Consider the following 16,849-nt stretch of genomic DNA (forward strand, 5'->3'; position numbering starts at 1 on the left):
CGCCGCTCCTTGCCAGTCGCCTCATCCGTCTCACTGCTGTCAATACAATAACATAATAATGTTGGAAATGTTTCCGACATTAAATGCCATTCGGGGAAATTTCTCTCCACGTCACTCACCCTCCCCTCCTTAATCGTTCACCTCTGCACGGCATGAACTTGTTAACGTGTCCAATTTATTATAATACCAGCACTTTAACGCAAATGTTTATTTACACACTCGGTTCACACAGTAATTAGGAATATGTCTCCGTTCCTTCCTGCCTATTAATAATAATAATAATAATAATAATAATAATAACTAGTGTATTTTCGTTTTAAAATAATGGGCATTTTCGATTATTATTATTATTATTATTATTATTATTATTATTATTACATCAAATAACATGCCTTGCCTAAATGCCTAAAACTTCAAATTTCTCTTTCCGATTATTTTACTTCGTTGTTAAGACAATTGTTTAATAATTTAATTTGCTCGGATTCATAATTTAATTTTTCTTTTATGTCTACAGAAAAAAATACATTTACTCTTGTTCTTTTTTCTGCAATTCATTTGTATTTTACCTGCCGTCACTTCTAAAAGGTAAATATAAATATCGTTTCTTCCTTTTATGTCCGTGTTTTTATTCGTTTCTCGCTTTGTTATTATTATATTTTATTATTATTACGTTAGTTTTTTTTAAGCCGTCGGAGCTTTTTAATGTCAGTTACATCAAATCAAACTTACTTTTTCAGGCTTATGATCATAATTATTTGATAAGGAATTTGGATATTGGATGCGCCCTCGCCTCCTCATTTTCTCCTTTGTTTTTCGCCTTTTTCCTTTCCTCGTTTCTGAAATAGACTATTGACTTCATTTTATTCATCAAGACAATCCACCTATGGGGTCTCGCACCTCTCCTCATCTCCATCTCGTCTAGAGGAGAAACTTCTGACAGGTGCAAGAAGCGGGTTTGATTTTTAAAAAATGCTCTCATCCTTAATGTGTTGTCATCTGGAAAGCAATTTCGTATGATCAAAGTGCGGCTAGTTAGTGCGGTCAATATTCTTTCCAGCAAGCTTCTCATATATCGATAACAAGACAGCAAAGCCTCTCGCCGAACTGCATTCAGGCCCTGTATCCGTTATGTGCCGATAATTCCGGGTACATCCTGTGCGTAAAATGCGTTATAGCCTCATATACATTTCAGGAAGCTTTAATATAAATATAGGAAAGAATATACCTCATTTATAAGGATTTTATAGGAATACTGCAGAGGGAAAAACTCGAGGAAATGCTGTCTAGTGCGATAAGGTCATCCACAAATGAGTGGCAAATACGCACGAAGTCATTATGTGAGTTTTATAAGCTCTAACTGGCTCTTCCTCTCTCTTGCTGTCACAGTTACTGTATGACAGTAAGGAGTAAATAAGGTGATTGATCTGTGGTCTATGAAGCAGCAGTGGTCCTGCGGGAAAACATCAGAACACAAGCCAAAGGATCGACTCCAGTCAGCTGGGCCAAAGCGCCACCTCCCCTGTTTCCTGTTACTTCATTTATTTTCATTAATTATTTGAATTGAGGGCAACCCCGCGTATGTACTTGTCCTTTTAACGGAGGATCTTCCAGTCGTACTAATATATATATATACATATATATATATAATTTTTTTTTCAGTGACGCCTTCGTGCGACAGCGACACTTTCCTCCTTGTTTCCTCCTTTCCGGTCGGATCAAGCGAAGCAGCGAAGAAACTTCAAGTCCAGTCCGTGAGACCGTGATCGGGCTTCGGCCTCAGGTGCATCTCTGAGGCGGAGCGACGCGGAGGTCCAGGTGGGTGAATTCAACCCCCCCCCCCCCCCCCCTCCTTTTTTACTTCTTTCTATTTTTTTTTAACCGTGTGCCTTTAATGTCTATTTTCTTCCATCGCTTCTCTTCTGTGGTTGCATTTTCTAATTACAGTCGAACCTTTTTCTATAATAATTAAAATAGTTTAAAATATTTTTAAGGTAATCTGAGGTCACTTAAGTCAAGATGCTTTCCAGTGGGTGGAGTCATTTGTTGCTAGTTTTAAAAAAAAGAAAACGGAACTGTATTTTACAAAGAGAGTCCGTGTAGAGATGTAACGTTAAACCAACGTAACCATTCAAAGTGGTAATTTAAACTTTATAAGACAGCTTTCTGCACTCTATGAAATCTTTCAGACTCACCTATTTCTTAAAGATTCACAGAAGAACAACTTCTAAAAATTATGAAAAGAAAATAATTTTTTTAATGTGTGGAAATGCTTTTCAAAATTTCAAGATTGTCCTGTTTTTCCTATTTTAAAAAACACTGCAATTAAAAAAATAAAAAAATAAATCCAAACACCTCTTTTTGGATTTTGAAAATGTGTCAGTGACAAAGTGGCACAGAACTATCTACAAATAATCAAAGGTGTCCAGTCTACTATCCAGTAACCCTTGGCCATGTGCAAGATTGCTCTCCATCAAGGTAATGAATGCTTCCTTCGTTTCTTCTGCACCCGTCTAATTCTTCCCGTTTGATATTACACTCTTAAATTTGTATTTTAGTATTTATGATTCAATATTCATTAGTGTCTGCTGGAAGAGAAAATTCTACCTCTTACTCTTGTAGCCTTATAGGGGAACTGAAGGACTTCTTCATATCTTTTCCATCATCTGCAAACACTCCCTCTTTCTCCGCCCCCCAACCCCCTCCTGTCGTCTTTCCCTGCCACACCTGGTAACTACAAACTTGTACACAATAATAACAGCCAGATGTATCCATCTATCTCTCTATCTAGACTGTCGGCAGTTAGTGGAGTGGCTGAGAGACTTGCAGGCGTGAAAGGTCAGTTAATCAATGGCGCACAATTTGACAAATCCCAGTGACTCTTATCATCCTCACGGGTGTTTAGGGCCGAAAGGAGGACCACCGAGATAAATGCTTAATCCTGAGTGCTCAGTGAAAGAGAGAGAGCGAGAAAGAGAAAGGACAAGGACGGGAGCGCTCTGAAGCAGATGGGCATGCAGAGAGGTTGAACGCCAGGGTTGGTAGTGGAGGGCAGTGGACTTTGGAAGAGTTGACAAGTAGAGATAGAAATTGAAGAAAGAAAGAGATCCGGAAGTGACTCAGTGCAACAACTGGAAGGTGAACAAATGTGCCTGCGTTTGGAAATGACAGATTATACTTTTGTCTGTCGCAATCAAAGGACATGTGCGACTTTGTGGCTCTCAGATCACAGAACATTGCCTCAGGCTGGACAGGCCGAACACATGCCTTCTGGTCTGACAAAGAAATCCTGGTTCACTCTCGGTTATGGCTCTGCTTCTGTGTGTAAAGTTGAGAAAAACCTGAGGAAAACAAAGGTGTATGAGTGGTTGAATTCTCCTGTGGCATGTTAGCCCGCCTGCAGCAGTGTGCAACCAAGAGGAAAATGAGCTTTTGTCCACAAGGCTGGTCTCTTTTTTCCTTCAGTTTTTTTTAAACTGCAGGGGTTTTGGAAGAGGGAACAATTTCTCTGCCCTTATACCCTTAACAAACATCACCTCAGTAGGACATGTCGTCACTTGTTTTCTATACTGAACTGCTAGGACCTTGTTATTTCCTGTTTTTATATTGGCATACATCACATTTAGTTAAAGAATCCAAATAGCATTACTGTCACCAAAAGTGATGGCTTGAATCTGAGGGCATGAATGGAATTTCCTTGCCGTGTGTGTTTTATCTTTTTTTCACATGGGTGCAAGAGAACTGGAGCTCTTTGAGCAATCACACAGACAGACCCTCATGTCCTTTATCTCCATCTCAATACAAGTTCAATGTAATTCAATTGAGATTAGTTGAACTGGCATGACAGCAGATCCGTAGTATTGCCAAAGCACTTAGGAGGCAATGACAGAACCACATCGATGTGGACTAACACATACACAACGCTGCACGACCGGCCAACCTTGTAGTGAGACTAAGACACACACATGCACACACAAAGTATAGGATCGAGCGAGAGAGTGACAGTGGAGTCAAAGAGGTTTTGGCAAATCTCAGGATGATGAAGTTAAAGGCTGATAGAAACTTGTCGAAAAAATGCGAAAAGAAGGAGAGAGGAATGATAAAGGGACCCGGATGACGAGTAGAGCTCATGTATGACAGAGTTCGTCCAAAAAAGATGAAAGAATGATCGACTCTCGGGGAGCACGATGGAGAGAGAAGAAGAAGGAAGGACAGGAAAAGGGGAAGAGGAGGACGTGACAAAGTGAAAGAGGTGAGCGATGCTGAGGAGAGCGAGAGAAGAGAAGGAGCGAGTGAGGAGAAAGCGCTGAAGGCGAAAAAAGGAGAGGACAAGAGATAAAGAGAGCAAAGGGGGGGAGGGCAAGAAAGGATAAAATGTATAAGAGTGATGTACGAGAAGAGGGGAGAGGAAGAGATTTACTAGAAGAGAGATTAAGTCAAGTTGTCCCCGGTCAGTCATTAATCCGATTTAAGAGCAATTAAGGTGAGACTGATTCCTTCCTAGAGAGAAAGAAATAGATGGAGAGGGTGAAGAGAAGGGGGAAGAAAAGAGGAGACAGGGAGGGAGACAAGGAAGGAGTGATTGAAAGAGAAAAGTGGGAAAATAGAACAGGTGTCTGAACTCTGGATGTCGGTTAGCGGACAAATTACAAGCAATGTACTGAAAAACTAACAGGAACACTGGCAGAATACTCTAATCTGTTTATTTGACTGTCATGTAAAATTGGACAAATCTAAAACTTGCTAAAAGTCACAGGTTAGGGAGCGAGGTGAAATAAATTTTTCAAAAGGCACTCCAGAAGTTTGGTCGTGGCTTTTCGTGTATTCTCGCATTCGTTGACTAACACACATTCCCTTTTGATCAAACCATGGATTTTCCGTGACATTGGGATCATAGAAGGGTACCTCCACACTCTGTTAACAGAAACTAACATCTAAAGTCTGCGTGTTATAGCTCAGTTATCTGTGAGATTTGTTTTGTGAGAGTGGACAGGAGACGTGAAGTTGAATTTCAGGTGAAAGTGCAGCGGCTGCTTCCCTCCAGTCAACATTAGACAGCGAAGGGCAAAGAGGAGAAAGAGACAGTGTTAGAGAGAAGGAGAGTGAAAGACAAAGTGGATGACTCTCCTCTGAATGAAAATGAAAAGCACGGGAGCAATGAAGAGTTTCCCTCCTCCTCCTCTTCCTCTTCCTCCTACTGCAACAAACCCCTCCAATCCCCGCTCGGTGTGCTCTGTTGTTCCAGATATGTATCAGGGGTCTCGGGGTCAGCAGAGGGGTCCCTCCACTTGCTGTAGTGTTTCTATGTCTATTGGGAGATGGTGGTCCTGATAGCTTGGCCGTCTGACACGTACACAACAGTACATAAATCAAAGGCGCACATACACACCCTCACTCCGTTTATCTCCCACTCAAACAGTGCAGTGATAGCAACCAACTCTGCATAGAGTCAGACAGAGGGAGAGGTTGTGGTCTGTCTTGTTAAGTGGGAAAGTAATAGGTAGCTGTAAAAGGTTTACTTCTGTTGCTGCCATCTCTATTGTTCAGGCTTTTCCAGTGTTTGTGCCTCTTTTGTTTGATGTGCTTCAATAGTATATAGCACACTCAACTACGTACATAATTGCTGTTCCACATAACTGCAGGACAGCAGCATGTTATTATGAAGTCTTTTAAGGCAAAGAATGTAGCAAATTGAAAGTGAGGTTATAGATTTTGTTTGTAACATTTTAGGTATCTGAATGGAAATGGTTTTACATGATTTCATTGACTTACATCAGTCACAAATGCACGTTTTTCAAAAGAACTCGGCCATTACTGGGAAAATGCACTTATACACATCTCTTTATTTCATTTTCTGTTTTGTCCTGGCTTTTCTCCTATTAAGATTCTCTCTATTTTTCTGTGGCGCATCTATTGCAGTTTCTGTGGACCAATCTGTAGACCATCGCAAGTCACAGATTGAGAGGCCATTTGGCTGCTGTTGACAGGAGAGAGCAGCTATTGACAGGGCCCTGCCGGGGAGGCGTGTCTCAGGCCCCACGTCCAAAGCGTTTGTGGCATTTAATACACTGTAGCAGTGGTCCTCACAGCCCTCACCCTGCGTGCTACTGCCATAGGGATCAATATGCACTGGGTTAGAGAGAAATGGACCATCTGATGCACACTCAGAGAGGGGGATGAGAGGAAAAAAGAGTGTAAGAGATGGAATCAGCGGGGAGGGGAGGGGTAGCGAGGGATTTAAGGGAAGAGAGGCAAAAGACTTGAAAAGGGGGAAATGGTGAGACCTAAAAGTGAAGAAAAGAAGAGAGGAAATGATTAGAGGCATGGTTTAAAAAGACATAGAGGCAGAGTGTTGCCCAGCACAGAGATAGATAGCAAGGGAGAGAAAGTGGTCAGTGGTTGAAAGAGACATTCAGCTGGGAAAGAAAACAGATTGGAGGGAACGGGGATAGACACTGAAAAAGAGGAAGGCTCTAGACACCAGGGAGGATACACACAGGAAAGGAAAAAAGACATAAGGGAAGAGACGAGTGGGAGATAGGAAGGGAGAGGGGGAGTAGAAGGAAGAAAGGAGAGGGGAGAAAAACAGAGGTGGTGGTGGGGGGGGGTGCTGGGAAGGATGAGGAGGAAAGGAGGGGAGTGGGGGGGGGGACTAAAATTTCCATCAGGTTTTCAATTGGGGCGGATCAATAGTGTATTAGAGCTCACCTTGACCCCATCCCTCCCCCCTCTCCCTGGCCCAGCACACAGGCCAAGCTACTCTCCCTCACAGCAGGGGACAGAGAGGGGGAGAGATTGCATTACGGCCCCCCTTTCTTGGACCAAAGTGGCAGAAAATGGCACAATAAAAGCAAGAGCGGACAGAAAGAAAGAGGAAAACTAAGTCGCGGCAGGTAGAAACAGAGAAAGTGGGAGACGAGGAGTAAGAGACCACGGAATGAGCTGGAGGAGAACCCAGCAGGTGCTGCCGTGCTTATTCGGATGGAGCTTTCTAGGAGAGGAAACTTGTTGGGCAGGGTGGTGTGTACATGACTTGTGTGCATTTGTATCACTATAACACTCAAAAGGACAGATTGGAACTGAAATGTGTGATCCACATAAAACACAAGCATGTTTTTTTTTGAACATGTATAGAATTTGGTTAAGTAACTGTGCTAAGTGTTGACGCAGTCACGGGGCTGCTGAACCTTGAAAGACAGAGAGTTTTGTGTATCAGTGTAAAAAAAATGCACTCATATGGACTCGAACAAGTCCGTGCATTAGTATTTTTATTTTATTAATATGCCACTAGTTTAAAAATTGTAATATTCTGCATAGAATACCTTAAATATATAACTATTGGCATTGGTAGGCTACAAAGCCTACCAATGCTTTTAAGGTGTGGTGTACAAATCGGTGATCTGCTGCACGGTTACACACAAATGCTCAGATAAATAAGTTGGTAGATGTGCACGAGACTGGTAGGACACCCTCCATCACTGGAGGACAGCGGGACTTGAAGCTGTTGGAGAAGGACAGAGGCAGGGGCCAGAGTGAGGGTGATGATGGGGGGAGAGGTTGAATAAAAAAATTGATCTGGGAATTTAGCATTTAGACACAGTTTGCAAAGTGATATAGAGGGGAGGCAGAGGGGACAGTGCGGGGGAGGACACTTAACTTTACAATAGGTCAGCTCTGCTGCTAACTCTCTTACTAACTGGAATCTTGACATCCTGCCTCATATGCCGCTCTGTGCATATTCCCCAGAAAATAAACACAAAATGCGATTCCGAGATTCTTTCAATGATCCATCTTGAGCGTGTGATTTAGCTGTTTAGACAGGAGCTTGTTTGTAAAAGCACAGACCTACTAGCAGCACCATCCTCATCTCTTCTCCACATTTCCTAATGCTGTTCCTATTGTCACCCATCCACACTCCAGTGCACATACACACGCCAAGATGCCCAGCAAAACAACACACAAATGCACACGCGCACCCTGTGTCAGGCGTACGCACACACAGTAACACACAAACTCGGTCCCACTCACTGAGGGGGAGAATAGGAAAGAAAAAAGGAGAGAAAAAAGAAATCGATCGCCGGGGATAGCGGTGCGCGTCGGAGGATCGTATCTTGTCAAAATAATATATTACCCTCATCCCCGCCTGATCGATGCGGTGGATTAGGGACGGAGGGCTCCCTCTCTCCCCTCCTCTCTCTCCCTCTCTTCCTCCTCGGTGCTTGGTGCAGTTTAATATTTACCTCCGTGAAAGAACGGCCGCGACGGCTCTCAGCCCTAATTGATTCCGACACATGGGGCTCTGTGCTCAGGCTGCGGATGAGAGAGGGAGGGCCGGCTGGAATGCAGAGGTAGAGAGGCGAAAGAAAGAAAAAGAAAAGAGGAGGGAGAGAAGGAACCTCAGGACAGCAGCATCAAAAAACAAAATAGCAGGAATATGTGAAAAGGAAGGCTAGGAAAAGAAAAAATTTCCATAAGGAAGAAAAAAGAAGCTGTGAGAAGAAATGGAAAACTGAAAAGGCTGAGATAAAGTATGGAGTTTGAAAAAATGGATGGATAAAGGTTAGGGTGGTGGAAGAGAGACGAATGAACTTAAAACCTTGGAGGAAAACCTGGGAGGTCAGAGGAAATACAGTTAGAAAGGTATAAGATGGAGACAGCTGAGCCAGAGGGTGGAGAGGAATGGCAATGTATGTGGCACAAATAGAGGAGAGAGGGATGAATGGAACGGATAGCAGATAGGAAATGAATCAGGAAGAATGAGGGAAACGGGGAGAGTAGGTGGAAATGGGACTGCACGCGAAAGTGGCTTCAGGAGAGCAGGAAGAGAAACGGGAGGGATGAGGGCAGAGGAGAGCAAATGAGAGGGGATTAAGAGAGCGACAGGAAGATGGATAGAAATGGAGGAGTGAAACATGACGGGTGGAATGTAGAGCACCAATAAAAAGGCAAGAACGGGGAGCAAAGAAATAGGGGGATGATGGAAAAAAGAGCCCGGCGCAGAGGTGACAGAATGATATCAGGTGGGATAGACAGAAAACAGGAGTGATAGCGGGGCGAGAGGCGGGAGGGTAGAGAGGGACCATATTTTCCGCTGAAGGAACTGGCCTGTCATGCTGTTCCGCCAGCGCAGAGCGGCTCTATAAAATACAGGGAGCAGGCGGGTCGTGTCGGGTGACTTATGTGTATATCTAGGCTTTGTCAATATTTCTTTCTGTCTTCCTTCCTCTGTGCTCTCCCTATTGCTCCCTGACTTTCTTTTCCAATTGTGCTTCCACTGTCTCCCCATTTCTTACTACGAGTGTGTGTTCGTCCCAGTTAAGTGCTCACTCCATCTCCAGCACTGTTTGTCCGCCTTCCTGTTCTTTCTGGGAAGTGAGAGCATATACAAGAGATATAAGCCGTAGAAGTCACCTGCACCTTTTGAGCTTGCAAGCCAAACACGACTGTGGTGCAACAACTTGAGGACTTATTGAGGTTTTATTCTTCAGTCATTCTCCATTATGAGGCGATAGAGGCAGGATGATGAGGCTTGCGGTTAAATTTACATCAACAGAGCACCAACACAAATACTCTCATTGGGGTTCATATTTTAAAGTCTATCTCCAGATCAAGAACATAGAGACAGACACGGCTGGTTCCCTCTCTCAAACAGAAGCCGTCTTAACAGGTAAGACGGCTTCTCTTTTGCATAAGTGCAGGGATAAATGAATTCATCGGGTTGTGTACATCTTTCTGTAAATCCACTTTTCTAGTTTGTGTTTCTCCAAGTACAGAAGCACCGGGTGGTAGGCTGATTTATTCATGTGATCCCACGTTGGGTTACACCTCCTCTTCCTCATTTGGCATGGTTTAGTATCCTGCAAACAGGTCTGTGGAGACCTGGATCCATGGGGGGGCCAGGCATCCTGCAGATACACTACCCTAGTGCACAACTAGTGGACACTCACAAATTACCCTGCTCTACATTTCATGTATATTTATTATGAAAATACATTAAAACTTCTCCGAACTGTTTCTGTCTTGCCACGTAAGTGAGAGTACTACAATGTTGCCCTCATTTTTGACTTCACCAAAGTCCTGGTGGGACTTGGCGATGAGAAAAACATTCAGTTCTATTTCTACCTACCTGTGTCGCCACAGAAAAAGTGAGGAGGGGAGGGGGAACATAGAGGACACAGAAGTTGAAATGGAATGAAACAGAACTTATTTATTTTTTAAAAATAAGCCCCAAATTTCCAATCTATCCCCATGACTTCCTCTGCCTCGGTGCTATGGTTTCTTTTTCCTTCCCCTTTCTCTCTCTCTCTCTCTGTGTGTCTGTTCTTTATTTACACCTCTCTGCTGCTCTCTGCAGTGGCTCAGGGAGCGGTAACAGAAGTGTCACTTGTCATTATTGGTCTAATTCAGTAATCCGTCATCGTGCACTCACTGTATGCAGCGCATTATACGCCAGCACAGCAGGTGTACTACGCACCGAGGTGGAGATTCGATTTGACACGCACACACAGGCGAGAGAGCCAACGGGGGCCGGAGCAGACGGGCACCGAATGTGTGTGTTTGTGTGCGTACATTTTGTTTTCTGTGTGTCGGAGAAAGTGGAAGGGGAACAGATAGAAAGATGGAGAAATTGAATTTTTGTGTGCATGTCCGTGGATATATTGTAGTTTCAACAGAAATACAGCGGTCTAAGATGTCTCTGTAGTGGGACGAGACATCAGCGACGGGACAGAGACAGCAGAACGAGCCAGAGCAGAGACTGTGAGCGGTAGCACGTGTGGGAACAGATGCGAAAGAAGATATTTGCAGTAAAGAAAAATGAACAAAATCCAACAATATATTATTACAGCGTGCTTTCCATTCATTTACAATCTGCAATCATCAAATCAAAGTTTACGTCTTCATCTGAGGGCTGAATATGTTTTATAACCCAGCCTGGAAGCAAAGCTATAACACAATCTACTGTTCGAAACACGGTATTGAGTTTCCATGATTCTGTTGTTCAACACTTTTACTTGGCTATAAAATTTTTGCTTTATCCTTATAGTATTTTCTAAAGCAGTTCATTAGAAAGTAATATTTTTATTTCATAAGCGAATATGATGGCTGACCAGCCAAGAAAGTCAATTCAGTCTGATTCTTAAATTAGTTGTCTGACTTTTAAGTTTGGTGAAACTTATAGTTTATTATGTTTTTCCTAATTGAACTGCTTGGCTATTTAAATCACATTAATGCCAATTTTTCTCCTGTATTTTCATTTAGCTGCTACACTACACAAATAGGACCACATGCCTCTACCTACCAGTGGGGAAAGAAAAAAATAGGCACAATGACATGCAAGACAAGGAACATCCAGCTTATGTGGTCAGCGTCTTGGACTTCACCTGGACTCTTTAGATTTAATTATTGCCATTGTACAAAAACATAATGTGTTGTGCTTTTCACCCACCTCATCCTGCTATAGTGGGAAAAAATCCATAAAGCGATATGATTGCTAAGTCTCCCAGATCTCTGTTCAGCTTGCGGCATTGCTAACTTCTGCACTACAGTGTGAAATTATGGATTCTCCTGGGATTATGCTTAGAAGCACCTAGATAGATCTCCAAACCCAATGTTTGTTTTATATAACGGTCAAGTCTAGATTCAAGTTAGACATGGTGAGGTGAACCCTGCTGAGGTCAGGGTTGTGGTCTGTAAGACTGATCCATTATCCATGAAGTCAAACACCGATTTTATCTGCTTTAGTCTCGCCCATGTTTATGTTTGTTTTTGCCAGTAGGCATCACAAATGACTAATCAATCAGTCAATCAATCAATAATCAACATTGGTACAGATTTTTTTTTAAATTTAACCCGTTAGTGCTTTATCAGTTTAAATGATTTTAAGTGTAGTTTAGCGTTTTTAGTGCCGCTTTCCTCAGCTTACACATAGATATCATTTTAGATGCAAGAATGTCAGACAGTTTATCAACTTGACTTGTGCTTGGCATTGGTAGCTGTTATTCGAGTTCATTTTTATTCATTTATTTTTTAGTTTGTTTATTCTGCATATAGTATATACAGCTGGATGCTTTCATATCAAGGAAATAAACACAAAGGCAAAGTCCGATAAAAACAAAGGAAAGTGTAAGTACCATCCCTGAAAATCCTTTCACTTCATGTATGATATGTAAACATGATATGAATGGATCTTAAAACAGGAGTAGGTAGAAGCTTAACACTGCACTGCACACAAAAATGTGCATACAGTCCAAACTTGGCACACTTCTAAGTCAAAGCTATCTACAACTTGGTGCTCTGGTCGGTCCAATTGAAAGAAAGGCAAAGCCAAGCTTTGTATGCAGCATTGACAGTCCCACCTCCCTTGGGGTTGGAGATGGTGCCCCCTACATTCTGGGTACTAGAGTTTTATTCTATGTGAACAAGTGTAAGGGTGATAGGGTTTAAGATGTGATGGAGCTTCACCTCTTCTCTTTATCAATGGCAATTTGTATGTGAGCGCACACCTCTGGAGTCCCAGCGGACACAGTGGATTTCATCAAGTTCTTAACCCCACAAGGCTACAAATCCGGTTACCACTGTAAGTGTTTTAAACTGTTTAAACTATCACAGCACTCCATGCTGAGTCCCAGCCCGTGTGCAAGTCACGCCCAGATCACACCGAACCATATGAGTGTAACTGCATTTACTCTACTTTTTTCTCTTATTTTATTTTTGCTTTATATAACACCTGCCATTTCCACCAGCACATCAACCCCGGCTGTAAGCTGACTCCGAGGGGATTCACTTCTATTGTTTTGTGAAACCTTTTTACAGCTGCTTTTATTGATTCATTTTTATCATTCCTTTTTTCATTAAGAACATATGGAAGACATTTTTTATGTGATTTGACTACACCCCAAATTTCTGCTGCTGATTTTACTGTAAGATTGTGGGATCCTCTCGGTGATACTGATGATGCAGAGTAGGGCAATGCAGTTTATACACGGAATACTAATAGCCACGGTTGCTAATTGTTAATTGCAAGATTTTTCTAATTACTACTCATTAGTGTAATTTGCATAACTCTAAATGTATGGCCAACTATGATGAGCCCAGTTCAGAATCAACAGCTCAACCAATGAAAACAATGAAAAAACATCACAGTATGTCTTTATTTGCCATTTCTTAGAAATTATTTTGTCATTGGTCATCAGTAAAATTTCAGACATGTGATTGAGCTAAATCACCAATCCTCTTTTACATCAGGAGCAAACCAAAACACTTTTTCAAACAGACATCGACTGCACAATTTAAAGCTGTCGCTGCATCTGATTGTTTACTAATCGCTAATTTATCCGAGAAAGTATTCAGTTCAAGAAAGTGAGGTGAGAAATTACAATTGAACTAAGAGAGAGAGAGAAAAATAGATTTTTATGTTAAAGATGTTAGACTTTTACTTTTTTTTTTTCTCCAGAGGCCTTCTTCCCCTTCACCCACCCAAAAAACAAGAGTAAAGCCTTTCAGTCACATATAGCCAGAGAATTAGAGATAGGTATATGGGGCTAATCCTTTAATGTGGTATAAACAGTAACAGGTAGTTTCTCATTGTTGTTGGTTTATAAATTATAGCTCTTAAATTTAAATTACAAAAAAAAAAACTTTTACTGTACAATATTATCAGGTTAACATCAACTGTAAACAAAACATGCTTAAAAGTTGAAAGAATGAAATGGCAGAAGCTGTTTGTTTTGGATTTCACAGAGCAGACAAAAAATGTTAAGTCAAAACATCTTAATTTTATAATGAACTAGTTATTTTGGCTTAAAGGCTACACTGAAAGGTCATTAATATCTGAAGGATTTGCTTATTTGCTTATATCTCCAATGGATCATTTAACCTATTGACAAAGAGCCCTTTGATTTTATCTATTGCCTGCCTGATGGTGATCATCGACTGGGGAATTATTTTGTATTAAATAATCAGAGGTGATCAATACCGCTCAATAACTGTCTTCCTCCTCCTTCTTATCAGCCCCACAATGTCTCCATGTTGAAAGACCCATAGGCGCACACTGCTGACATGGTTATAAGATGGTCGGAATATATATATATATATGTAATCTGTTGATCCTCTGGCGTTTTACAGTTACTTTGTCTTTGTTTAGGAGCTGAATTGCACAATAGCATCCACCAAATGATGGCCAGCACACAATGAGCTACTTCTCCTCCTCTGCATCAGTTGATCAAAACCGCCTGGAGTTATGCAGTTAATGGCATCATTATTGTAAAAGAGAGAGAGAGAAAAAAGGAGATAGGAGAGCGAGAAAAAAAGGGGTGGGAAGAACAAAGTTGGAAAAGGAGAAGGAGGAGGAGGGAAGGAAGGAAAGTGTTTGAATTATTATCCTGTATATGCTCGAGTGGACACGAGACAGAGAGCAGGGGGCGATTTGGCGAGTTGTTGAAGAAAAGATGAGAGGTGAGGCCTACGGTGGGGAGGAGAGAGCAGGAGGGAGGGCCGGTGATGAATGGAAGGAGAACAGGGATGAGAGACGGAGCAGCATGAAAGAGTATATACGGTGCGCGGTCCCGCTCCGAGGATGATGAAACGTTAATTAAAGTAAACGAGCTACCTGAGCTCCCCGGCTAACCCCCTGTCACACTCTGTCAGGAGACAGAAAGAGGGAGGTGGGGGGCAAGGGGGGAAAGAGGGGGGGCGGGGGGCGGTGGAAATTTGACTGGAGAGGAGAGAAGTTGGATAATCCAGCTGTGGCTTTAGTTCAAGGTTGATTGCTGTCACAGTTTCTAGCACAGATATCATGCACGTGCACACCAGCGAATATGAATAAATATGACTTCAATATGATCATTTAATCATTTAAGTTATTTTTTGTGCATTATTATTAAAGTATTTCCCATTAATTCCTCGCAGGCTCCATCCAAGATTTCGTGTGAGACCCGCCGAGCTCTCCGCAATGACATCTCGCATGCGGGAACAGAACATTTTGAATGAATCGATCAGCCGTGCGAATGTGCCTGAAATGTTGCTGCGTGGATCAGTAATTACAAACTAATTTTTGGCCAAAAGTGCGCCCTAATTTTCAAAAGAAACCCCCACCCATCCTCTCCCCCTCGAATATGTTTCAGCCTGTGCTCCTCTGTGTATATAATCCTTATTTCCCGTTCAATCCACGCAAGGTTTCATCCGCCAAGATCACCTTTGTTTCTTTTTAATGCTCATATTCATTCAATTAATCTGGGCTCTAATTCGTTTATATATTTATTTACTCGGTCTCGCCATCACTCTCTTCTTTTTTTCATCTCTCTCCAACGATTATCCTGGCGTCTAATTAGAAATCGATGCCGCTTGGCCGCCGGGTATTTGCAATGTGTTTGTGGACGTTGAGAACAATTCCCCGGACAGAAAAGACTGAGAGAAGAAAGAGAGAGGAAGAGGAAACGCTACACTACACTGCACTGCACTATATGCACACACACACGCGAGCGCGCAGATTCTGACAACCGACTTAACTGCTTGCAGCTATTCTTCTTTCTAAAAAAGCAGTAGCCTAAGTTTAAAAAAAAAAACAGAAAAGAAAGAATGCAAGGAAAGGAAAAATGAAAAGAAAATGATTTTTTTAACGACTGACGCGAGGGATTTGTGCAGAATTGTTGAGGACTGTTTCCCCGTCTTTTAGGAAAACAAACAAACCTCGAAGTGGAAAAGCACTTTAAATGTGATGGCCTGCATCTAACCCTAGCCAAAAGTCGAAGGAGCCAATTCATCACAAGGTTATAACAATCCAGTGCGCCGAGCCTCTATTGCAATGGTATTCTTATTTTAGTATCGGGCTTCTATTTTTGAGCGTTTGGGGCCTGCGTATGTAATTAATGCATTAGTCCGAAATGCAAACTGCAATGAAAAAAAGTGTAAGAGCCTCTACGTGCGTTTAATAGCAGCCAAACTTTGTTGAAATTAGCCTTCAGTAATTGAGCAATCGTTCATTTGCCTTTCTCCCTTTAAGACGAATATTTCGGGCAGTTGGAAACTCAAAGTCTAAATTACTTCAAACTTTGTGTGAACTATGGCACCCGTTCTCTTTTCCCTTTTTTGTGCCATAACCGGTGTCTTCTCTGATGCTCATTCCGAGCCGGCGTCGCCTCCTCTCTGTCGCGTCCCGCGGAGAGGAGTCGGTATGGAGACGACGGGTTAGCGCCATTACCGGGGCCAATCGAACCAAACCGGATTAGCAGCTGCCAGATGAAAAACGAAATCGTTCCAACCAAGTGAAAAAAAACGTAGGGAACCAGAGCCTCGCACTTTTATTAGTTCAGCTTTACACCACAGTGTGTTTACCATCTGTGCGCAACCTTTTATTGGCTCTCCCCATAATCTGTTTTTCAGACGCCGTTTCTCTCTGTTTACTGTGTTCATCATCCCAAACGAGATGCATCACTTTCTCTCCCCCCCTTTCCCTCCCCTCCCCGTGTGTGTGTGTTTCTCCAATAACTCCGTGGGTTCACCAGTCAGGAAGTGTCATATCGGGAAATGCAGTGTTGGAGTGTCACCCCCCTCTGCATGATAAGGAAAACTGAATAACTTGCTTCTTCTCCTTGTTGCTTCACATTTCATCAACCCCTGTGATGCTTTACTTGTGCCAAAACCATCAGTCTGGGCTCCCTGGTGTCTGTGTGTGTGTGTTGTGTGATTCCAAATGTGTGCATGTGTATGCATGTGAGTGTCTGTGTGTCTTTGTTGCTCTGTGCAGTAAGTCATATTTGAGGCTTCATCCTTGCATTTTCTGTCAGTCTATCTTTCCATCTTGCACGCTCATTAAACGTCCCTCCCTCACACACACACACACACACACACACAC

General features: G+C 42.4%; 1 protein-coding gene across 1 annotated transcript in view; it reads left to right on the plus strand.

Moving 5' to 3' along the window:
- The window catches only part of erfl1 (Ets2 repressor factor like 1), a 49,948-nt gene that overhangs the window by 14,034 nt on the left and 19,065 nt on the right, over positions 1 to 16,849 (plus strand). The window contains exon 2 of the mRNA XM_040030244.1: positions 1,660 to 1,815. The gene's annotated coding sequence lies outside the window, so the exon portion shown is untranslated. The remainder of the gene's footprint in view (positions 1 to 1,659; positions 1,816 to 16,849) is intronic.

This window comes from Simochromis diagramma, unplaced genomic scaffold (genome assembly GCF_900408965.1).
Source record: "Simochromis diagramma unplaced genomic scaffold, fSimDia1.1 OVJJ01000361.1, whole genome shotgun sequence".
NCBI lineage: Eukaryota > Metazoa > Chordata > Actinopteri > Cichliformes > Cichlidae > Simochromis > Simochromis diagramma.